Source organism: Lygodium microphyllum, chromosome 1 (genome assembly GCF_053477565.2).
Source record: "Lygodium microphyllum isolate KBCC chromosome 1, Lygodium_microphyllum_v1.1.10, whole genome shotgun sequence".
In the NCBI taxonomy this organism is placed as follows: domain Eukaryota; kingdom Viridiplantae; phylum Streptophyta; class Polypodiopsida; order Schizaeales; family Lygodiaceae; genus Lygodium; species Lygodium microphyllum.
In genome coordinates, this window is record NC_141135.1 from 53264957 (window position 1) to 53291376 (window position 26420).

At 40.9% G+C, this 26420-nt stretch overlaps 2 pseudogenes across 1 annotated transcript; both read right to left on the reverse strand.

The window, feature by feature from the left end:
* Positions 1-2020: 2020 nt before the first annotated feature.
* LOC148041118 (uncharacterized) lies at positions 2021-16471 on the reverse strand (annotated as a pseudogene). Its single transcript, XR_015690669.1, has 3 exons — positions 16460-16471; positions 16349-16355; positions 2021-2693 (listed from the first exon to the last, which is right to left on the reverse strand). The product of XR_015690669.1 is annotated as an uncharacterized LOC148041118 (transcript).
* On the reverse strand, positions 16362-17144 carry LOC148041119 (uncharacterized; annotated as a pseudogene).
* Positions 17145-26420: the final 9276 nt, after the last annotated feature.

Genomic DNA, 26420 nt, shown 5'->3' on the forward strand with positions numbered 1-26420 from the left:
AAAGTAAACACAAATGCTAAAGCATGTTAATTGTAAAATTGGGCCATTTTTTAGCTTTGAGATGAATAAATTTATAAATACATGCTTTGTGGAGTGCTCACACAAGGCATAGGGGGAGATTGTACCTAATTGGTCTTTTTGCCTCATGTCATGCAAGTCTATTCTCTTGATTTTTTAGCTTAAAGTAGAGTTCTTTGTTCTTGGGGACCTTCCAGCACTTACTACGTATGCATATAGTATTCGATTTGCGCACCAGTGGTATGTGAGCCAAGTTGAGATCAAGGGCTCCCAATCGCTCACCATCTCGTACGAAGGTAAAGCTCTTGGAAAGAACTGGCCGCTCTATGGTGAGTCTCGTGACAATCCATCAATACCAGCATGTTCCTGGCGGTGAAGAACTCCCTGTTGTGCTATTGGATCGCGAAGTACTAGTCTCTGATGACGGAGGTCCACTTCCCAAGCTCCTTCATCAAAATGTTTTTGTCAGAGAAGAAGATAAGTAAATTTTCATTAGTTTAGATATTACAAAGGTTAGTAAGATTTATAAAAAGCTTAAGCTCCACGATTTGATGATCTACGGCGGGCAGCAGCACATTCTGAACGGTGTCAAAAGTGGCATCAACGTCCTCTTGTCTCGGCCGTTTGGTGACGAATTGAGTAAGATTTAAGTTCAAAAGCTCAATACTAAGCTTAGTTAAAGCTTAGAAGTTTTATTAAAAATCTCCTACATAGCAGCTTTTCTTATTGTCATACTCTCGAATCAATTTTACACCTTCTTGCAAGCCTCTGTTCACACCCGTGCTGTAAGGAGATACTTTCTAGCAAGTAGATTGCTACACGTAGTCTTCACGAACAAAGTATTCGTCAAAGAAGGATTTCAGCAACTTCGGTATCCGCAAAGAATAAAGATCGCTAAAAGCCATATTTTTTTTAAAAAAAGAGCAAGCCTTTGAGCTATGCTCATCCCACTAACAAGATTTCGAGTGTGTGAGGTTGTTTGAAATTTTGCAGGATGACCGGTGTCAAAGAGTTCGTGCGAGGGCTGCAGAACACGGGGTTCAAGGAACAGCAAGGAAAGAGACTAACAGGAAGATCTCAATATTTGATCCCAAAGTTCACTTTATAACAAGAGAAGAGTCAAAATAAATGTCACTCAGCTTTACAATAATCATGAGAGCTTGGTTTTCAGGGCACCAAATAAAACAATCAGATTCTGGATTTAGTCATAACCAGCCTGTTAAAACTCCAGGACCATTAAGAAGAACATAATATGCATCTGAGGCTCAATAGGCAGATTCAGCTGATGTTAATCAATAATGTCCTCTATAAAGGGTATATAGCTGAGAATGAGTATAAAGCTTAGAGAGCTGATCACTACAGCTTGGCAGTTCACAGGTCTTCCCTGGAAAGCAAAATTTAGACATATATCAAAGCTTTAATCTTCATTGTCTACTTAGCTACAATCATCCATTACATCCAGGATGGCCTCCTGTCTCAGAAAACTCAATAGGATTTACACTGTTTACAAAGAACCGGGTACTACCTCTAGTACCCACAACTTATACATAAAAGAGTGATAGAAGCACTAATCGGCAACTTTGACATATATTGCTTGTGTGATGCACCAATTGTACCAGGAAATCTCTCCATACAAAGGATTTTGATACAATAAATCTCATGTCCAATTTGGTACTAGTTTCTGATGGATATGGAATAGGGGTAAATAAACATACGGTACTAATTCATGATGGACTGAACGTTTAACCAGAGAACTGCAGTCCAGTAGTCCAAGTCTATGACAACAGTCCCGCAGTTGAAGGTGATGATAAGAAAAACTGAAAAGAATGCTTGGCTCCCAACTTCCGATTCACAAGACCAAGGCCTGTCAGGGCTTTCCCATCATTCTTTCTACCATGATTCTGATGGTAGGCTTTTATCCATCTGAAGCTTATCCATCCTTGTAAAGAAGTTTAGCTGCTCCTAAGCCCACCATATCCTGACCAGTGAACTGGAATAACACCAATGCACCACAGACTCCATAAAATCAGCAGCTTAGAAAGTATCAACCAGAAGTTAGGTACACATCCGCTCTCACACAAGGAGAAGACTAACACTGATGGACATTTATCCAGCACAGTTGTATGAAATGTCACTGCTCGTTTTTATCAATGCCCTAGCCAGTGAGCTAGAGAGTAATATATTTCAGCACTGCACCACGAATTTTCTCCATAAACATCACAGCTTGGGCCTGCCCCTGTGAATTTGCTGCAGCTATGTTTTCATCCAACAGTGCTAGAAGCGAACGATCTACCTTATTCTTCTCTAGCATCTCCAGCAATGTTGCTTTCTTATCGTTTGAGGCCAGAAGTCTTGCGAGCCTCTATTTAGCTCCCAACATATCCTTCGACATCTTGTCGTAAGCTTCCATGCCTTCTTGTAACACTTTACTAAGTGCCTCAAGCTCTATCAACCGATCCTCCTTCTCCTTTGTACGATTCACAGCAAAACGAAGAGAACTGATTTCAGGTCTGAGTTACTTTCTGGGACAGTTCGAGCTTCACGGGCAGCTCTGCGGGCTTCTCTCTCTTGTATGAGCTGCTTCTCCCAGGCCTCGCGGGCTGCCTGGTCTTTTTCAAGAGTCTTCTGGAAGGCTCGCCGGGTGATGTCGCCGCCTTGAGGAGGACCGCCAATTCCTTACTGCAAGTCGCGCATCCTGATGAAGACCTTCATAGACTTCTTTCCAATCCCTTTCCAATCCCTTGATGATGGTGATGGACCCCTCTCCTGTGTGTCTTTCCCCCAGTTCGTCTATGCCATCGACTCCCCCCCCGATTCGAACGCGTCCTGCTCAGTCTTTTTCCCCCTCTTTTTGCCATTCAAAAATACTCTTTTTCCCCAATTAGTCTCCTTTTTCCCTTCCTTTTCTCCTCTATCTTTAGTTTTTCTTCCTCTTATTCACATGTTAGAATTAGGCAAGCGTCCTTCCTTTTTACCCCACCACTATGACACAGCATCATCATCCACTTAATCTCGTAATAAGGGCATTAATTTTTGTTTATGTTCCTCTGTTCATCTCCTTGCTTCTAACGTAGTGATTTACCGCAACCTGATCAACCACTATGACAGCCTTTGACAGGTTATATATTATCAATCTCTCATGTGGATTTCAGTGAGAAAGGAGCAATGGTGACACATCATGCATCCAAACAAAATCATGCGCATGCACTAAGGGAATATATACATTGGATGCGGATTATTAAAATGCATCAAATCACACGCAGAAATTAACACAAATGCACAACAAAAATGGAGGTGTATACGGCTCGGATGCACAGCATCACGACATCCACCCCCTCTAAACCTGCGCATCCTCCGGATGTGCCAACTATCCAGGATCATTCAAGTCCACAAACAGATCAAGTCCATCTTCTGATTCTAGTGGACCTGTTTCTCCATCGGCTTCATCATCTATGTTTTCTGTCTCTTCAGCTTGTCTTTCATCTACCTGCTCTTGTTCTGTCAATGCTTCAAGTGCATATTCTTCATCTTCTCTTCTCTTGAAAATCTTGACTCGTTTTCCAGCAATAGGCACCCTCAATAATGCTCCATCTAATTCAGCCAGCTCATAAGTACCATTGTCAAAAACCTTTTTCACTTCATACGGTCCAAACCATCTTTGAACCATTTTTCTCATGCTACTATGTTGATTTTCTAGACTACTGTCGTAGACTAGAACCCAATCCCCTTCTTTTATGGCTCTAGGCCTCAAGCGATGCCTTAAATCAAACCTGTCCTTATTTCTGAGACGGGCTGCCTTCAAACGGTCAATGGCTAGCTGCACATCTTCAGTCCTTCTCTCTAATTGACGAATCCGAAGGGCTAACAGCTCTTCCCTTGATAAATTCTCATGCCAAGGAAGAACACTCCAAGTGAGAGCACAAATTTCAGTAGGCATGACAGGTTTTTGGCCATACATCAACTCCGCAGGCATGTATCCAGTAGTCACACTATGTGTAGAGCGATCAGCCCACAATGCAAAAGGTAGCAATCTCGGCCAATCTCCAATCCGACCTTTACAAGATTTTGCCAATGCTTTAACTATAGGCGGATGTCCTCTTTCACTTTTGCCATTTCCCTCTGGATTATAGGCAGTAGTAAGAGCCAATTTAATCCCAAGCCGTGAGAAGAATTCTCTAGCTTCATCAGCATCTAGCTCTCCACGATCAGCTGTAATCTTGCCTATACATCCATACCTGCAAAATATTTCTTCCAATAAGAATTTACATACTGTAGCGGTGGTCTTCGTCCTCAGTGGTTTACCCTCAACATAGTTTGTAAGATCCTCCCTAGCCAAGACAAGATATCTCATCTGCCAAAGTCCCACTGGCAAAGTAACCAAGTCTACTACCCACTTGTAATGCATACATAGTGGATAAGTCGGATGCAACTCATCACGATGTCGCACTAAAGAGTAAAGCTGGCAATCCCTGCAAGTCTCCACAAAGTGAGAAACATCTTTATACATCCCTTTCCACCAGTACCTTTCTTTGATTTTCTCATAGGTAGCCCACACACCTCTATGTCCTGCCCATGAGCTCTCATGAAATTCTCGCATAATCTGTATTTGCATGGCTTCATCACAAACTACTCTCAAGGGCAATCCTCTGTTAGATATGATCAATGCCCCACCCTCATTAGGTGCTACCAATGATCCATGGTGCTCAAAGTTGTAAGGCCCCCATTATGAGGAGAAGCCAAATGTGAGCCCGGACATTGGTTGAGTCCTGACTTGTATATCAGATGAGGTCTATGTGACCGGATGGCAAAAAGGTGACTGTTGTGGGTCTAATCTTTGGGTTAGACGGAGTGGTTAAGCTGGTAGCAACTCGAGGCACATTGCATTGAGTTGCGTGGTAAGGGAGTTAAAAGGGGCCCCTATTGTGGGGTCCGGGGGCCGCGGAAGCGGCCCCTGGCTGGGGGGTCCCAGGGGGGCCAGCGGCCCCCCTGGCGGGGGTCCGGGGGCAGCGCCCCCGGCCCGATGGTAAAGGGAATATTCCCTGGAATATTCCCTGGCCGACTAGTGGAGGCTCATATGGTCGGTCAGCAGGCCGACCTAACAACCTTCGCGGGCTATAAAAGCTAAACCCCTTCGCAGCCATCTAACACTCATCTTTCACCCAGTCAGAGTTGTTGTTCCAGCTAGCCTTAAGCTCTTCACCTATCTTCTGTCTAGATCGCCATCTAAGCTTCACACAGTGGAAGCGCACGGGTGGACAGAGCCATCTTTGTATCAGTTGTTTGGAGTTAAAGAATTTTACTGATTCTCCTCTTATCTGTTGTGTACTCTCTATCTCTTTCTCAGATTCTGTTCGCTGCGCCTTGTAATATTTTACATGGTATCAGAGCCCAGGGGGCTCTAGAGATCGGAGAGAGTGCAAGAGGCAAAGGCTTCAACAGCAAAGAGAAACGATGTCGACTCCGGGAAGCAGTTCTGGCGCATCAGGAAGCGGTGCAGGAGGTGGTGCTGCTGTACCGGCTATTCAAACACTGAGGATTCGTCCACCAACCTTCAGCGAAGGCAAGTTAGATGGTACAAACTACACCTTGTGGAAGTTCAAAATTACTACTATCCTTGATTCTTATGAGCTTCTGGAGACTGTGCTGGGGACTGACGCAGAACCACAGCCTACCCCCGACCCATCAAATCCTAGTGTGATGATTCCTCCGAATGCAGATCTTCTACGAGCTTGGAAACGAAGGAATGCAGATGCATTGTGTGCCTTAGTTACAAGCTGTTCTGACAGTGTTTTGACTCTGATTCAGCATACAACCAAAGCGTCAGAGGCTTGGAATGTACTAAGGAGTCAATATGAAACACGAAACCAAACAAGGATTCAAAACTTGGAGAATCAACTAGCAGCGGAGAAGTTTGCTGAAGGAGAGACGGTTGAAGCATTCATCACTCGGATTAAGAATCTGCGCGACCAGATGGCTGGCGCTGGGATACAAAAGACTAGCGAAGAGCTAGCTCGGAGGTGTCTTCGGATTTGTCCACAAAAGTTTGATGGACTAGTAACTGCCCTTAATACTCAGGTGAGACCTCAAGCTTTGACTTTTGAGGAGTTTTGTGCATTATTAATGGAGGAGGAGTTGAGGCTGAAAGCCCGAGAAGGAAGCAACAATGGAGATGCTGCATTCTCTGCCAATGCAAAAGGCAAAGGTGTTTCCTCCACCAAAAATGATGGTGACAAAAAGAAAAAGGGCGGCAAGAAGAAGTTTCAAGGAGAGTGCTTCTACTGTAAGAAGAAAGGACATGCAATTGCAGATTGTCGTGTCAAGAAGGCAGATGAAAAGAATGGTACCCTTAAAACTAAAGGGAAAGAGACAGCCAATACGGCTGAAGCAGAGTTGGAATTATTCATGGCGACCATTGAGGAAGTGTGCTCCTCGGCGCAAGAAGAATCTACCACTGACTCTTGGGTGTTGGATAGTGGGGCCTCCCGTCACATGACCAACAAGAAAGGTCTATACAGTTCTATGCAGCCTCTACAAGAATCCATCACTGTGACGGTTGGAAATGATGCTAAATGCCCTGCTGCGGGCACAGGTACTATTTCTTTTGTTGCTGCAAATGGTGAAGTCAAAAAGCTTTCAAATGTGTTGTATGTTCCCGAAATCAGGAGAAATCTCTTATCAGTTGCTGCCATAACTGATCTTGGTCATGAAGTGAGGTTCAAGAAGACAGGTGCAGAAATTATTGATAGTGCTGGCACAATTGTTGGCAAAGGAGAAAGAAGGAACAACCTGTATGAGCTAAGTGCTCTTACAGCCACCGCTGGAGTGGGCACAAGTAAGCTTTGGCATGAAAGGTTTGGACACATCGGATTTGCAGTATTGAAGGAGATGCAAAAGCAAGGTATGGTTGCTCACCTACCTACAATAACTGAATTGAAGGAACCATGTGAAGCTTGTATGATGGGCAAGCAACAGAGAAAGGCATTTCCACAAGAAAGCAAGAATAGAGCACATGCTCCTCTAGAGTTGGTGCATGCTGACTTGTGTGGTAAGATGCCTACACAGGCCTTGGGGGGATCTTCTTATTTTATGTTGATTGTCGATGACTACAGTAGGAAGATGTGGGTGTACTTCCTTCGTGATAAGGCTCAAGCTTTTGGTAAGTTTAAAGAATGGCTAATACTTGTTGAGAATGAAACAGGGAAAAGTGTGAAGAAATTTAGAACAGATGGTGGTGGTGAGTTCAACTCAAAGGAGTTTGAAGGCTTTTGCAAGAGCAAAGGGATCAAGCGTCAATTGACGACGCCTCACACACCTCAGCAGAATGGTGTTGTGGAACGCAGGAATCGTACCATTGTGGAGATGGCAAGATGCATGCTAAAGGGCAAGGGATTGCCTAACCATTTTTGGGCTGAAGCTGTTAATACTGCAGTCTACATTCTAAATCGGAGCTTCACAAAGGCTCTCAAGGGAAAAACACCTCATGAGGCTTACACTGGTAAGAAACCATCTGTTTCACATTTCAGAATTTTTGGATGTGAATGTTATGCACATGTTCCAGATGAGAAGAGAAACAAGTTACAACCAAAAAGCAGAAAATGTATCTTCTTGGGTTATAGTGATGAGCAGAAGGCTTACAAGTTATATGACCAAGAGGCAAAGAAGATCATCGCGAGCCGTGATGTGGTGTTCAAGGAGGAGCCGCATACAGTGGAGGAGGAGAAGGCAAGGTCTTCCACTTTATCATCAAGCGAAGAAGTAGTCCACTATGAACCTGTCCCGAGAGCTATCCCTATCCTTAAGGAGGAGGAAGCATCATCTTCAGATGATGAGGAAAAAGTTCACCAACCTGACATCACCCCACCGGAAAAGCCATTGCCGCGCTGGGTGAAGCAGCTCTATGACCACAATAATCCTATGCCTGCATCTGTTGAGGAGAAGGCAGACGGACCAAGGAGGTCTCAGAGAATAGAGGAGCAAAGGAGGGCTTCTGCTCACATAGTCAACATGGCCTTGATGGTTGAGATTATGAGAGAAGTAAAGGAGCCAACTGACTTAGAAGAAGCACTTGCAGATCCATCATGGAAGGCTGCTATGCAGGCGGAGTATGACAGCATAATGAAGAATGACACTTGGGAGCTAGTGGATCGGCCAGCAAAGCGGAAGATTATTGGCACCAAGTGGATCTGGAAGGTAAAGTACAAGGCTGATGGTACCTTAGAAAAGTACAAAGCTAGACTGGTTGCCCAAGGATTTTCACAAGTTGAAGGGTTTGATTTTCAAGAGTCATTTGCCCCAACTGCCAGAATGACCACTATTCGCACGGTACTTGCAGTGGCTGCCCACAAGAAGTGGCCAGTGTACCAAATGGATGTTAAGTCAGCGTTCTTAAATGGTGACCTCAAGGAGGAGGGGTACGTGGCTCAGCCACCAGGGTTTGAGGCCCCCCATTCTGAGAACAAAGTGTGTAAACTGAAGAAGGCATTGTATGGGCTGAAACAAGCCCCCAGAGCATGGTACCAGCGGATAGATAGGTTCTTTTTAAACCTAAACTTCAAAAGATGTGCCTCAGATGCTAACTTGTATGTTTACAGGGATGGTAAAAAGTCTGTAGTGATTGTCCTATATGTGGACGACCTTCTTATTACAGGTGACTATGAAGATATGATCAACCAAACTCGAAAGGCTTTGAGTTTTGAGTTTGAAATGACAGACTTGGGCTTGCTGCACTATTGTTTGGGGATTGAAGTCTGGCAAGAGCCAGGAAAGATCTTCATCTCTCAGAAGAAGTATGCATGGGAGATCTTGAAGGCATTTGGCATGACCGAGTGCAAGGAGATAGCTACACCTATGGAGGTGAATGTAAAGTTATCCGTTGAGGATACATCAGCACTAGCAGACATTGGGAGGTATAGGAGGTTGGTCGGCAGTCTAATCTACTTGTGTAACACCAGACCAGATATCAGTTTTGCTGTTGGTGTTTTGAGCAGGTTCTCAAACAAACCTCATGAGAGTCATTGGAAGGCTGGGATGCGGGTGCTCAGATACTTGAAGAAAACTCTTGACTATGGTATCACATACAGTTTCGGAACTTCTCTTGTGGGGAACTGTGACTCAGATTGGGCAGGAGACATTGATTCCAGGAAGTCAGTTTCTGGTTATTGTTTCTCTTTGGGTTCAGGAATTTTCTCTTGGATTAGTAAGAAGCAACCAACAGTGGCATTGTCTTCTACCGAAGCAGAGTACAAGGCAGCTTGTTTTGCTGCATGTGAGGCCGTATGGTTGAGAAGGATTCTATGGCATATGGGAGTGCAAGATGAAGAACCAACTGTGCTGAGATGTGACAATCAGAGTTGCATCGCCATTGCCAAAAATCCAGTGTTTCATGCACGCACCAAACATATAGAGATCCAGTATCACTATGTGCGTGATTTGATGGAGGATGGGATAGTGGAATTGGTCTACTGTCCAACAGAGGAGAATGGAGCAGATATCTTCACCAAAGCACTTACAAAGGATCTGCTTCAAGTTCATCTTCAGAGACTCGGCATTGGGCCGAGGAGATAGTTCACCTATGGGTGGACATTGAGGGGGGGTGTTAGATATGATCAATGCCCCACCCTCATTAGGTGCTACCAATGATCCATGGTGCTCAAAGTTGTAAGGCCCCCATTATGAGGAGAAGCCAAATGTGAGCCCGGACATTGGTTGAGTCCTGACTTGTATATCAGATGAGGTCTATGTGACCGGATGGCAAAAAGGTGACTGTTGTGGGTCTAATCTTTGGGTTAGACGGAGTGGTTAAGCTGGTAGCAACTCGAGGCACATTGCATTGAGTTGCGTGGTAAGGGAGTTAAAAGGGGCCCCTATTGTGGGGTCCGGGGGCCGCGGAAGCGGCCCCTGGCTGGGGGGTCCCAGGGGGGCCAGCGGCCCCCCTGGCGGGGGTCCGGGGGCAGCGCCCCCGGCCCGATGGTAAAGGGAATATTCCCTGGAATATTCCCTGGCCGACTAGTGGAGGCTCATATGGTCGGTCAGCAGGCCGACCTAACAACCTTCGCGGGCTATAAAAGCTAAACCCCTTCGCAGCCATCTAACACTCATCTTTCACCCAGTCAGAGTTGTTGTTCCAGCTAGCCTTAAGCTCTTCACCTATCTTCTGTCTAGATCGCCATCTAAGCTTCACACAGTGGAAGCGCACGGGTGGACAGAGCCATCTTTGTATCAGTTGTTTGGAGTTAAAGAATTTTACTGATTCTCCTCTTATCTGTTGTGTACTCTCTATCTCTTTCTCAGATTCTGTTCGCTGCGCCTTGTAATATTTTACATCCTCCTCTCTTCCTTGGATGCTTCCAAAGAAAACCATCTTTCAAGAAATACCCATAAGCCTTTCTTCTGATTTTCTTGAATTCATCATCTGTCCAATCAGCTCTTCGAGTCAATGAACTTAGATACTGTCCAATTTGCAGCCACTCATCAACATAAAGCTCTTCAATAAAAGCTTCAACAGTAGATACATGACAATCATGAGTAAGGACAGAAGTAGCAAACTCTGTCTCATCATCTTCTGCAAGCATTGACTCCTCATCCTCATATCTCGCTCTAGAAAGCATGTCAGCAACTGGATTATCTTTCCCTGCTATGTGTCGAAATTCTGGATTCAATGATTTGATATAGGCAATCCACCGAAGCATCGCTATATCTGGAGTCGAACAACTAGTAATCATACCAAGCAAAGGCAAACAATCTGTTTCCACAACAACTGAAGCTCCAATGAAATACCCTTTATCACACTTCAGTGCAGTGACTACTCCCCACAACTCTCTTTTGATCTGTGGATATCTCCTTTGTCGCTCATTAAGAACTTTAGCTCCAAAGCGGATAGCATACCTATTTCCCTCAGCATCATCCTGTCCCACAGCCCATCCTATGCCAATAGGGCTAGTATCAACTGTCAACATGATCGGCCGTCCACACTGATAATCCGCCTTGCGTAGAGTAGGAGCTGATTGCAACAGCTTCTTGAGCTTACGCATGGCTCTTGAATGCTTCTCATCCCAATGAAATTTCTGCCCCTTTCGAAGCAGCTGATAGAGAACATCTGCAATATGAGCAAAATGAGGAATCCAAATCATGTAAAATACACAAGCTCCCACAAATCTCCGCACCTCTGAAGTAGTTGAGCAATACTCTGCAATCCTGTTTATGGCATCCACCTTTGCAGGAGAAGGCTTTCTGCCATAATATCCAACCATATGCCCAACTATGATGACTTCATTAACAGCAAAGACAGATTTCAGCCCTGAAAGTGTCAAATTTACCTCCTCTAATCGTGTCAATATTTGCTCACAAGCATTCAAGTGATCAGCCACAAACTGTCTACATCCACGCAAATCAAGACTTTCATTCTTTTCTTCTTCTGCACAACCCTTAATAGGCACATCATCTAGAAATGGCATGGTATACTGCGGAATATAGTCTCGAAAAACTATATGCATAGCATTCATCATATGAGCAACTGAGTTTGTAGCACCTTGAGGCAAGGTACACATTCTCACAAGACCAATAGGTGTCCGCATAGTAGTAATATCCCTGCTTTCCAAGGCAAGCTGAAACTGATCATAACCTGAATACAAGTCACCTAGTGAATAGATGGCTCGTCCTGCAAAAGCCTCAGCAAATTCATCCACAACTGGACCTGTACCCACATTCCTGATTGTCACTTTGTTCACGGGCTGCATATCCTGAATAAATCTCAAAGTACCATTCTTCTTTGGTACAGTAAACCACCTGTTAGAATAGGGTGCAGAAGAGGGTTCCAAAATCCCCATTTTAATCTTCTCATTCAGCAACTCAATCAGCTTTGGCAAGTGTGCTTTAGGCACAGGAATAGGACGTATATTCCATGGTACATGAGGAACAGTGAAGATGACCATAGGTGCAACCAATTCGGGACTAATGCAGCCAATTTCATGTGGAAAGAAAGCAAATGCCTTACCATGACGTCCAAGCATCTCTCTAAAGCATTCTTTTTCCACTGGAAGCAAAAAATCTTCATTTCCAATCTTCAATTCTGCAAGAGTTTCAGCAGTAAACTTATGTCCAATATTTCCAGGATCCCTCAACATAGGCTGCTTCATAGCTTTCTCAATCTGTTCATCACTGTCAGAAGGAAGCGGGCCTGCAACCGGCTTAACCTTCTTATCAACTGTTTTATATTTTGTGTCAACCTTGGCATCATTCAAGCACTCTTTCCTTTGCTGCAATTTCTGCAAATTCTCAGCATCTTTCAACTCTGTTGGCTGAAAAATTTCAGCCTTTAGCTCTATGGACTGCATGGGTGCAGCCTGAAACTCTGTATGCAGAAATTTTTCTGCATTCAACTCTGTTGGCTGAATGAATTCAGCCCTCGGCTCAATGGACTGCATAGATGCATCCTGAAACTCTATATGCAGAAATTTTTCTGCATTCAACTCTGTTGGCTGAATGGATTCAGCCCTCTGCAATTCTGTTAGCTGATCAAGATCAGCCATAAATTCAGTTTGCTGAGTTTTCTCAGCCTCTAACTCTGTTTGCAGCATAAAACCAGAAATTTCCTGAAACATATCCAGGGTTTGCACAGGTATGATCTTTGAACCCTTGCATACATCAGTTTTCAGCATTGCACTCATCTCAAACAATGTATCTGCATAAGACATCCCTTCATACAATCCATCCACATGCTCTTCTGCTTGCAAAATACCTGCATTCTTCAACTCTTTCTCCTTACAACCAATGTACTGCCTGGCAGCTCTAGGCAAATCTGAAATTTTCTGATAACTTACCGAACTATCTGAAGTAAACCCAACAAAGTTATTGGAGAAAAACTGGCTGCCAGGAGGCGAGATCTCCTCTTTCCTCCGCTCCGTACCACTGGCGTCTCGCAAGACAGCGGTACCTAATGAAAATCCAACTCCTTCGCAGGTAGTGGTGCCTCACGCAAGGAGTCCCTGTTTCTCGGATGATTTACCCCAACAGTCATAAACTGAACAGCTCGCATACCATCTTTACTGCGTATCCGCGCATAAGCCGATCCGTCATCCATCACTTTTGTTTCCATTCTTGCTTCTGTAATGAAAGGCTGTCCAAGAATAATCGGATAAGAGCATGAATCCTGAACAAAGCAATGATAATCCTCTTCAACATTACCAATAGAAATTCTGATACTCGGACAAGCAGCATACATATCACCAGAAGTATTGTTGGCGGCTCTCATGCGCCAGCCATGCTCTGCATCCATAGGCCACTTGCCACTCTCATAAACACCTCGTGCAATAAGATTAATCTCAGAACCATGATCAACTAAAGCAATCAAGGGAATTTGTTTCTCTCCAATCCTTACCACTGTCTCAGTGGTCGCTCTAGCCCAATGACTTCGTGAAAAATGGCTACGAGGAATGAGAATAGGGGTCTCATCATCTTCATACTGCATAGGCTGCACTATTTTCTCCAATTGCGGATTAACAGAAGCATTCTCAACCATCACTGCATCATCATCATGCTCTTTCTCAAGAGCTCCATGCCACAATCCCTGTAAAGCAGGTCCTTCCATCGCATGTCGTTTCCTCCGCAAAAGATCCTGCATCTGATCCTGTATTTCTCTTCTAGCAATCCCAAGAGCCTCTCCAACAGTAAAAGTGACTTCACTATTCAAAATTCTTTCATGAAAAATCTTACTCATATCCGTTTGCATATCAAGGTCTGACAAGAGCTTGAATCCTGGCTCTTTTCTTGATTGCTTCTTTTCCTTCTGCTTGTCTTCCATTGGCTGATCGGAACCTGTTTGAGTTGGAGAATTTGACAAAGGTGGAGCTGAAATAGGTGGTGAAACAAAGTCACCCCCTCTAGTCTTTTTGGAGGTACTAGGACCCTCCTCATCTCTTCTTCTCTTTTCTTCAACCATGGCATCTAAACCCTGTGTTTTAGCAATATAAGCAAAAATAGAATACCTGTCAACAGGAGAATCCCATCCGGTCTCTCCTCGGATGCTAGAGCCCACACAAGTCATAGTAGAAGTTTGAACTTTTCCTCTTTTCGCTATCTCCAAGGCAGAAGACCATAAAGCAGAGTCTCCATCGGATTTCTGCTCAAGCTGGACTCCAAAAGCCGAAGCATCTCCTCTAACACTCACATAAGCTGATCGCGCAGCCATATCATCAACAAGCTTCTTCATACCTCCCTTACCAAAGTTCGTGTCAAGAGGAGCGCCAGTCTCTGTAAGCCATATCTTCCCATCTTGTCCCCAGAACACTACATTCTTCCTACGTGCTTCCTGAAAAGCATCACAATCTCTGCAGTGTTGGTGCTCTGTACTATCACACCAAATACATCGTCGCCCTTTTCTTTGACCAGCTGGAAAAGCAGTCACTGGAGCAGGTGCTACAGCAGGAACTGTCATAAGTTGCTCCTTTAACTTACCAACTTCAGCTTTGACTGCTTCAATCGTCAAATCCGCCAAGCCTTTAATAACATCATCTACAGATAAAGGCACTGGAGCAGTAGGAACTGGTGGAACTGGTAGATGCATAACAGGAGGAGTAGGCTTAGGCAAAGAAGCAGCAGGGGTAGAAGAAGAAGTCTCCAAGGATTTTTCAGGAACTGATCCTGTATTACGATGCAATCTAACTCTCCTGCGCTGCTTCTTGACAAGAGCATTCACAGCATCAATGACATGTCTCCACTCAGTCTTTAAACCTGAATCAGTAGCTTGATCTTCCAAAAGATCATCCAACTTTTCCTGCAAATCAGCATCTGCAGCTTGCAAAAACAACTCCACTTTCTGCATCTCCAAAGCTTGTTGTTCAGTCCCATCCAACTGATCATAACGGCTTTCAAACTCTCGCAAAAGAGCAGTAACAGAAAGTCCCTTATTAGGCATAGAAACCCATGCTAAAAAATTCCTGCGATTCATAAGACCTGTATCCTCCAAGAAATACTCATCTTTTAATGCCTTTTTAAATTCAGCCCAACCTGCATGTGCCTCTTGAATTTCTGCAATTCGACCTTCAAGAGCGCGCACCACGATCCGCAAGAAGTAGCGGCTCCAAACATCTTGAGAAACTCCAAAAAACTTCATCTTTTCTTCATACAAATGCAGGTAAGTTGACACTTGCTGGCCATTAAACTGCTTCATCTCCTGTTGGACAGCTTTCAAAGCATCCATAGCATCACTGTCACGTTTAGCATGAGCTTGCTGCTGCATATACATGGTAAATGACTGAAACAGGTTCTTCATGACATTATCATCTGTCATCTCTTCTTGCGAGTCTCCCATCTTGCTGATGACGCAGCACTTTCACGTCGGGTTCACCAGAAATGTCAAAGAGTTCGTGCGAGGGCTGCAGAACACGGGGTTCAAGGAACAGCAAGGAAAGAGGCTAACAGGAAGATCTCAATATTTGATCCCAAAGTTCACTTTATAACAAGAGAAGAGTCAAAATAAATGTCACTCAGCTTTACAATAATCATGAGAGCTTGGTTTTCAGGGCACCAAATAAAACAATCAGATTCTGGATTTAGTCATAACCAGCCTGTTAAAACTCCAGGACCATTAAGAAGAACATAATATGCATCTGAGGCTCAATAGGCAGATTCAGCTGATGTTAATCAATAATGTCCTCTATAAAGGGTATATAGCTGAGAATGAGTATAAAGCTTAGAGAGCTGATCACTACAGCTTGGCAGTTCACAGGTCTTCCCTGGAAAGCAAAATTTAGACATATATCAAAGCTTTAATCTTCATTGTCTACTTAGCTACAATCATCCATTACATCCAGGATGGCCTCCTGTCTCAGAAAACTCAATAGGATTTACACTGTTTACAAAGAACCGGGTACTACCTCTAGTACCCACAACTTATACATAAAAGAGTGATAGAAGCACTAATCGGCAACTTTGACATATATTGCTTGTGTGATGCACCAATTGTACCAGGAAATCTCTCCATACAAAGGATTTTGATACAATAAATCTCATGTCCAATTTGGTACTAGTTTCTGATGGATATGGAATAGGGGTAAATAAACATACGGTACTAATTCATGATGGACTGAACGTTTAACCAGAGAACTGCAGTCCAGTAGTCCAAGTCTATGACAACAGTCCCGCAGTTGAAGGTGATGATAAGAAAAACTGAAAAGAATGCTTGGCTCCCAACTTCCGATTCACAAGACCAAGGCCTGTCAGGGCTTTCCCATCATTCTTTCTACCATGATTCTGATGGTAGGCTTTTATCCATCTGAAGCTTATCCATCCTTGTAAAGAAGTTTAGCTGCTCCTAAGCCCACCATATCCTGACCAGTGAACTGGAATAACACCAATGCACCACAGACTCCATAAAATCAGCAGCTTAGAAAGTATCAACCAGAAGTTAGGTACACATCCGCTCTCACACAAGGAGAAGACTAACACTGATGGACATTTATCCAGCACAGTTGTATGAAATGTCACTGCTCGTTTTTATCAATGCCCTAGCCAGTGAGCTAGAGAGTAATATATTTCAGCACTGCACCACGAATTTTCTCCATAAACATCACAGCTTGGGCCTGCCCCTGTGAATTTGCTGCAGCTATGTTTTCATCCAACAGTGCTAGAAGCGAACGATCTACCTCATTCTTCTCTAGCATCTCCAGCAATGTTGCTTTCTTATCGTTTGAGGCCAGAAGTCTTGCGAGCCTCTATTTAGCTCCCAACATATCCTTCGACATCTTGTCGTAAGCTTCCATGCCTTCTTGTAACACTTTACTAAGTGCCTCAAGCTCTATCAACCGATCCTCCTTCTCCTTTGTACGATTCACAGCAAAACGAAGAGAACTGATTTCAGGTCTGAGTTACTTTCTGGGACAGTTCGAGCTTCACGGGCAGCTCTGCGGGCTTCTCTCTCTTGTATGAGCTGCTTCTCCCAGGCCTCGCGGGCTGCCTGGTCTTTTTCAAGAGTCTTCTGGAAGGCTCGCCGGGTGATGTCGCCGCCTTGAGGAGGACCGCCAATTCCTTACTGCAAGTCGCGCATCCTGATGAAGACCTTCATAGACTTCTTTCCAATCCCTTGATGATGGTGATGGACCCCTCTCCTGTGTGTCTTTCCCCCAGTTCATCTATGCCATCGACTCCCCCCCCGATTCGAACGCGTCCTGCTCAGTCTTTTTCCCCCTCTTTTTGCCATTCAAAAATACTCTTTTTCCCCAATTAGTCTCCTTTTTCCCTTCCTTTTCTCCTCTATCTTTAGTTTTTCTTCCTCTTATTCACATGTTAGAATTAGGCAAGCGTCCTTCCTTTTTACCCCACCACTATGACACAGCATCATCATCCACTTAATCTCGTAATAAGGGCATTAATTTTTGTTTATGTTCCTCTGTTCATCTCCTTGCTTCTAACGTAGTGATTTACCGCAACCTGATCAACCACTATGACAGCCTTTGACAGGTTATATATTATCAATCTCTCATGTGGATTTCAGTGAGAAAGGAGCAATGGTGACACATCATGCATCCAAACAAAATCATGCGCATGCACTAAGGGAATATATACATTGGATGCGGATTATTAAAATGCATCAAATCACACGCAGAAATTAACACAAATGCACAACAAAAATGGAGGTGTATACGGCTCGGATGCACAGCATCACGACACCGGTCAAAATATGGAAGATTTTATGGCTGAAGGTGATTTACCGAAACCAGCGATGGAACAAAAATTGGACCTAATTATGATGCAACTTCAAGAGGAATGAAGAGCACGTCAAACTTTGTAGGCTCAATTGGCTACTCTTCAATGATCTACTGCCGATCAAGATGGACTACAACTTGAAGATGTTATAGGACGCACGATCAATGCGACACTTGAAGCACAATCTATCCAGAAAGAAGCTAAGATAAGTAAAATTAATTTCAAATTTTGTACTTTTAATGGGTTACGCGATGGAAATATTGTTCTCGCTTTTATCAATCAGTTTGATGATTATTGCCATGAAGAATGGTATACCAAAAAAGACAAACTCAAGTGTGTCACTAATCATTTAGTGGACAGAGCATCACTATGGTGGACTGTTGCCTGCAAAAGCATTGATTGTCCTACTACTTGGGAGACTTTTCAAAAGTAATTTTTGCAAACTTTTCTTCCATCCCAATTCCACGAAAAAGTAATCAAACAGTGTGATCTTCTGCAACAAAGAGATCACGAGCCTATTTCACAATATACTGAGCATTTTTGGAATGCCTTATTGCAACTTTGAATGCTCGAAGATGTACTTGATGTGACACATAACTGCAAGTTTATGTATGGTTTGCTAGGTCACTTCTATGCAGAAGTGAACATGTTCAAGCCAACAACTCTTGAGGGTGTGATTTCCTTGGCCCATGATGCTGAAGACAAAATTTGAGGATGGAGAAGTGACCACAACAATTTCCAAATAGCGATTACTTCGGTACAAAGAAATTCAATTCTAACTTTCGAAGATTCAATCCAAACCACTTTGTTCCATCTTCATTCTGTAAATCTTTGACATGATCTCCCTGCTTTACCAACAAACACAAATCCAAATCCTAAGCCATCTTTCCAGCAAAATCCCAACATTCCTAAACTTCCTGCTATTACCAATAATGTTTCCAAAGCCAAATCCATAGTCTGTTATAAGTGCCATCAACCTGGACATCTAGCATGAATTGTCAATCTAAAAAGCCAACTGTTCACATCAACTACTTGGGAGCGGACTGAAGATGAAGACCATGAAGAAATGCCAGATTTCACAGAAGACGATGATAATATCAGTACTATCTCAGATACTTTACCAGGTATGCGAAATCCCCATTCTTTATTAACGATAAAATGTCTTATGCATGGTAGAGAAAATATTGTTTTACATAATAACATGAGCACACATGATTTTATTTCTGCAAAATTGGTCAAAGAATTGAATTTACATACTGTTTCAACTCATTATCACACCAAGGCTGTATTCTTAGGTACTAGATACAATGGAACACAAGAAGTGCATGACTTAGAAATTAAAATTGGTGATTATGTCAAGCGCAAAAATTTCTTAATTGTGCCTTTGCAATCTAGTGATATTATTTTAAAAATGCCTTGGCATCATCAATATAATCCCAATATAGATTATTCCACACATTCAATGAAGATTCATTCTAATGAAAAACAAATCACATTGCATGATATGCACACTTTTGATAAATTTCCATTGCTTAGTCATACACACGCTAAACATGCATTCAGAAAAGGTAGAAAATCCTACTTAATATGGGTGAACGAAATAGAAGCTAAGGAAAATCAGATGCATCCTAGGCATGCAAAATTTCTTTCACAACTTAAAGATTGTTTTGCTGTTGATTTACCACTTGGCTTACTACCTACATGTCCTGAAGATCATAAAATAGACTTAATTCTAGGATCTCAACCACCATGTAAAGCACCTTATTGACATAATCAAATTGAACAAAAAGAAATTCAAAACCAAATTGAAGAATTGTTAACTCGAGGACTCATTGGGCCCAGTAGTTCTCCTTTTGGTGCACATGTCCTGTTAGTCAAGAAGGCAAATAACACCTATAGGATGTGCATTGATTATCGTGCCCTAAATAAGATGACTATCAAAAATAGATATCCAATCCCTAGGGTAGATGACCTCATGGATAAACTATAAGGGGCTACAATATTTGGTAAAATCGATCTTAAATCTGGATACCATCAAGTACGAATGGAAACATCTGATATTTTCAAAATTGCATTTAGGACTCAATTTGGGCATTAACACAATATTAGTGAGTTTGGGAATCTTCCGATTCCCATTTTTTGAATACTAAGAAGGTGGCACCCAGATAACATGCCCATAAGTTTCTCAAAACCATATGGTATGACCTATCATTGGAAAGCGCTTTAAAAATGGAATCTATTGAGCTATAGAGCGCTCGATTTGGAGTTATAGTGTTTAAGTTATGACAAATCCAAAGATTTAACCACGTGTCCCAAACTTATGGAAAATTCCCATATTTCTCAATATGGTGTTCATTATGAATTCCTTATTATTCCTTTTGGTTTAACTAATGCACCAGCCACATTCAGTCGTATGATGAACCACATATTTTTGAAGCATCAACATTGTGTCATTGTTTTCTTTGATGACATATTGGTTTTTAGTAAAAATGAAAACGAGCATTATGAACATTTATCCTTGGTTTTCAAATTATTGAAAGAGAATCAATTATATGCTAATCCTGAAAAGAGTGACTTTTTCCAAACCCACATTGAATATTTAGGACATGTTTCATCTAAAGGTATTACAGTTGATCCTAGAAAGATAGAAGTAATTTTGAATCGGTCCATACCTAAAAATGTTCATGAATTACATTCTTTCTTAGGTCTTGTTAGCTTTTACAAAAAAATTGAGAGAAATTTTTCATTGCTTGCATTACCTATGATAAAAGTATTAAAGAAATATATTGTGTATCATTGGTCTGAAAATCAACAAAAGTCTTTTCATTTACTGAAACATGCCTTAACACATGCTCCTGTATTGCAACTCCTTGACTTTAATAGACCATTCTTCTTAGTAGTTACTGACGCTAGTGGATCTAGAATAGGAGCCGTCCTTATGCGAGATTCACATCCCATAGCTTACTCTAGCTGCAAAATTAAACCTTCTAAACTTAACTATTCTGCCTATGATAAGGATTTTCTAGTTGTAGTACAAGCTTTACGACAATGGAAACACTATTTAATGGGATCTAAATTCATGATCAAAACTGACCAACAAAATATCAAACATCTCCTTAGTCAACCACAAATCTTTGACTGTCATATTAAATGGGCTATTTTTATTCAAAGTTTTCATCCACTTATCCAATATCAACCTGAAAAAGAAAATGTTGTTGCAAATGCCTTGAGTAGAAGACCAACTATTCACAATATCTCTATGATATATTTTGATTCCCTAATTCCTATGAAAGATACCTATGATCAAGACCACAATTTTCAAGCTGATTTGAATAAATCAATTGTAAATAACTGGATTCCAATCGATTCATTCTCTTATACTGATGGATTTATGTTTTGTGAAAAAAGGTTATGTGTAACTATTCCATTTAGATCAATTGTGTTGCACGAAATTCATTCTCCCCCATATCAAGGCCATAAAGGTATTATTTCCACTTTACGTACATTGGTTGAAGATTTTTACTGGCCATAGATGAAATCTGATCTTTCTAACTTTGTATCTGAATGTTTAATTTGTCAAAGAGTTAAGCAACACCATGGTAAGCAATATGGTTTGTTAATGCCTTTAGCAATTCCAGAACCACCATGGGAACATATTTCAATGGATTTAATTATTGGTTTGCCTAACACTCAAGCTAATCATGATAAGATTTGGACTATTGTAGATCCATTTAGCAAACAAGAATATTTCATTCCATGCAAGAAAACGTTAACTGCATCTCTCAAGCTATTCAATTGTTTTTGAAAACTGTTTTCACTAACCATGGTTTGCCAAAAGTTATTATTATTTATCATGATTCTAGATTCTACAATAATTTTTGGACTACTTTGTTTGCTAATTTAGGTACAAAGATTGATTTTTCATCTGTATTTCATTCTAAAACAAATGGGCAAACAAAAGCTACAAACAGTATAATTTTGGATCTTTTGCGTGCATACACAATTTCAAAATCACAAATATGGGATACACACTTACATTTACTTCACTTTGCATATAATAACACCCCACATATAGCTACATGGAAAGCACCTTTTGAAATCATTTATGGATATAGATTACCTACACTTGTTACCTCATTGTCAAACAAAGTTAAAGCTACTGATGATACTGCCAATATGCATGCTACTATTTTTGCTAAAGTCAAAGACATGATTGCGAAGGCCTAGCAATCATACACAAAACAAGCTAACAAGAAAAGAAAAGCTATGAGTTTCACAGTTGATGATTATGTTTGGTTACGCATTGAAAAGCAAAGATTACAAAGTGTTGAGAAACACCCTCTTATAAAGTTAGCTCCTAGATTTTATGGACCTTTCAAAATCATTCACAAAATCAATGACAATGCATTTAAATTAGAACTACCCCAACACTGGAAAATCCACAATACTTTTCATATTAGATTGTTACGACCTTTTAAAGGCCAATCACATGTCCACCATGTCTATGAAAATCCTCCTTTATTAGAAGAAGAAATTGAAATCCTTAAACTCAAAACTATTAGACATTGATTATATGACCACTCGAAGTGGCCGTAGATATTCTAGATATTTGGTAAAGTTTAAAAACCATCCTGTCGAAGAGGCCCAATGGATGGTATGCCACTAGAAGTGGCCGTAGATATTCTAGATATTTGGTAAAGTTTAAAAACCATCATGCCGAAGAGGCCCAATGGATGCATACTTGTGACCTAAGTGCTTACCCCTCACTGCTTGCTCCACATTAAGCTAATAGCAATTGAGAACAATTGCTATCCCACCCTGGGGGTATGATTCCAAGAGGCATATTTCACAGTGGATTTTGTGAAACCATGGTGGATTCCATGAGGTTTTGCGATGGATTCCATAAAACTATATTTATTTGCTGCGGCTCATACACAAAGTGAATTCTTTGTGCGAAAAGTTGATGGGGACGCCTGTCCTTTTCGGGTATCACGTTAATTTAATGTGCAAGTGGGCGATTCCATAGTGGATGATTTCGCAAAATACATATTTAAATTAATGGAAGTTTATGAGTTTAGAGTGCGCACTCATATTAAATTAAGGTTAGGACAGAGTTCCAACCTATTTATTTATTTTGTAGCTGAAGACTATTAGGTATTCACTTTTGTTGATTTAATTTTATTATTTTCTAACAATTGTGAATGCTTTAGTTGATGAGTAGAGCAGGCGGCAATGGCGTTGGGAAGCACTGGGCGATGGCATGTATTCAAGTTATTTAGCAAAAATTATCATTTTTGATGGGCGCATCTTATCATTAAAGGCGTGGCACTAATATTTATTTAGGCTCGCTTATTTATTGAATCCTTTGATATATATGTATTATTTTGTATGTGCATGGACGCACGGTTTAAATATTCATTATTGGACATTGTATTTGGGCACTGCACGACTCTTGGGCTGCCCAATCACTTTATTCTTTATTTGGACAAAAGTAAACACAAAAGCTAAAGCATGCTAATTGTAAAATTGGGCTATTTTTTAGCTTTGAGATGAATACATTTATAAATATATGCTTTGTAGAGCGCTCACACAAGGCATGGGAGGAGATTGTACCCAATTGGTCTTTTTTCCTCATGTTATGCAAGTATATTCTCTTGATTTTTGAGCTTAAAGTAGAGTTCTTTATTCTTGGGGACCTTCCGGCACTCGCTACATACGCATACAATATCCAATTTGCGCACCAGGGAATCTCCCAATTCCCATTTTTTGAATACTAAAAAGGTTGCACTCTGATAACATGCCCATAAGTTTCTCAAAACCATATGATATGACCTATCATTCGAAAGCACTTGAAAAATGGAATCTATCGAGCTATAGAGCACCCGATTTGGAGTTATAGTATTCAAGTTATGACAAATCCAAAGATTTGACCACGTGTCCCAAACTTATGGGAAATTTTCATATTCCCCAATATTTGAGCACTTTAAAGTATTAATTTGTGTACTTGTTAAAGAAAATTTTAAGAAATTATTTAATCATTGTTTAATCCTTATTTAAGTATTATTAAAATAGTTTTAAGAAATAGAAAAACAATGAAAAAATAGGGAAAAAGTATTGTAATAGAGCTTACCATTTTGGTTGAATTGAGTATTTTTGGAAAATTTGGAGTTTATATGCTCAAGTTATGGCCTCCCAACCAAAAAGTAACCTCAAAAGTTCCAAAATGGTAGCGTCATCCTCATTAGTCCTTATAAAATATTCATTAGAATCCCAAAGATCTTAAAAGGCCCAAAAGTGAGTCCAAATATCCCCTAGTGGGTGCCAAGATTCCTTGGAGCTCTTCTCTATGGAGAGAACAAAACAATATGAGGTTACTGGAGAAGAATTGGCCAATTGGGATGCAAAGGCCATGCTTGTTGTCCACATGATGAAGCTAAGTGTTAAGGATGACATTCTTAATCATCTAATGGATGTAAGAACTCCTAGGAAATCTTAGGAAACCATGAAGAATATATATGAATGAAAAAGTACATCAAAGTAAATAGCCTTGAGAGCTGAGCTTACCAAGAGAAAGAAAGATGAAGTAGAGAGTCCCACAAAATTTATCAAAAGAATCAAGGGTCTACATCAATGATTGATTGCTATGGAAGTAAAAATGAGTCTTTTATGGTTTAAAGGAAGGATATAAAGGACTTGTGCAAGGCATCATCCTTTGGAGCCAAAAACCTTCACTTGATGAAGTGGAGTAGATTCTCAGAGATAAAGATCAAAGGAAAGCAGCTATGAAGAACATCCATAATGATAGCTCTAAGCACATTAGCAAGTACAAATAATTAAGCCCTCTTTTCAAGAAGAAAATGAAGCTTTGATACCCAAAGAAGAAGAGGAAGACGATGGTATATATCAATAATAATTATCAAGTATATAAAGAAGTTAATTAATCTTCTTGCCAAATAGGAGACCATTCTTGTAGAGGTAGAGGAAGGGAAGAGGTAAATGTAATCATAAATCAATCCAATGTCATTATTCTTAAAAAATACAGTCATTTTGAGAAGGATTGCAAGAAGAAGTTGATTGGAAGATAAAATCAGCTAGCTTTGTTAATGGAGAAGGAAACTCTCAATGCTTCTCTCAAGTCAAATCTCTACTCTCGATTATTGAAGACACTAGACAAGCCAATATTGTAGACTTTGGAATCAAAGAAGAAGCATGGTGAACCGATAGTGGCGAAAGCTCCCATATAACTTCTCATGCTGAATATTTCTCTAAATTGGATTCTACTCACAATGGTAATATCTCTACTACAATACTCCTAATGCTATTATAGGTAAGCAAGTCATAGTTGTCGATCTCAATACAACACTAAAAAAAGAAACCTAGAGATGTTCTCTTAGTACGCTCATTGACTAAGAATCTAGTCTTAGTTGGAGCCATGACTAAAAAGTGCTTCAAAGTGATGCTTGAAGGCCAAAAACATGCCTCATCAAAGACATAAAGGATCACTACAAAGTAGTAGCTAAAGAAAAGTGGCATTGGAAACTCTTCAAATTTGATGGGTCACCTTCCACATTTGTAGCCATACGTGATCAAAGAAAAGCTCCTCTTTCTACACTATGGCATAAAGTGCATAGACACTTGAACTTCGAAAGCATGCATATACTGAACTCTCAAGGTATGGTTCTGAAAATACCATTGACACTACAAAGGATCAGCAAAGTTTTTGAAGTATGTTACATTTGGGAAGTAGCCAAGAAACTAGGTTCTGAAGAAGTACAAATAAGTCAAATGAAGTCCTCAATCTCATTCATATAAATGTATATGAAATCCATACACCTTCAATAGGTGGATATACATATTATGCCCATTTTATTAATGATTTTTCCAAGTATACTTGGATATTCTTCATGAAATCCAAGGTTGAACTATTTTATATTTTCAAGCATTTTCATATTATGGTTGAGACCATAAAAAGTAGAAGAATCAAGCTATTTAGATTAGATAATGGAGGAGAATTCTCATCCATTGGATTCAACACTTCCATATTATGGTTGAGACCATGTTAGGTAGAAAAATAAAGTTGTTAAAATTAATTAATGGTGGAGAAATCTTATCCTATAGATTTAACTCAGATCAGATAATAGAGGATGTCTTATCCAACAGATTCATTCAATACCTCCTTAAACATGGGATAATCCTAAGATTTGGATACATGCTCTTCCACACCTCTTAAAGTGTAGGTACCAACATCCATGGAAGAAGACACTATTGAAGAACTGGAGGATGAAGATGAAGAGCATTAAGTAGTCTTAAAGAGATATACAAGGCAAAGAAGGTCACCTCGAAAATTGACATATCAAAGATGCAACAAATCAAATTTGAAACAATGCAATCTTTCCATTCTCACCTTAGTCTTACATGTTAAACTTACAATAAAGAATGCATGTGATAAAAGCAAATGGAAGGATGCCATGGTTAATGAAATGTCTACATTGCATAGGAATGAAATTACATAGGAATGATACTTATGATTTATATCAATGCCTATCCAGGAAGAAAGCCATAGGATCATACAAAGGCTGATGTTGATCATCAATGCCAAGTTAACAAAAAGCAAGCATGCATCACCATAAAACGTGCCAAGAGACAGGGAGAGAGAAAGTAATGTGGGTGACTAAGGTTATAAAAAGCCTTGAGCCTTAAGG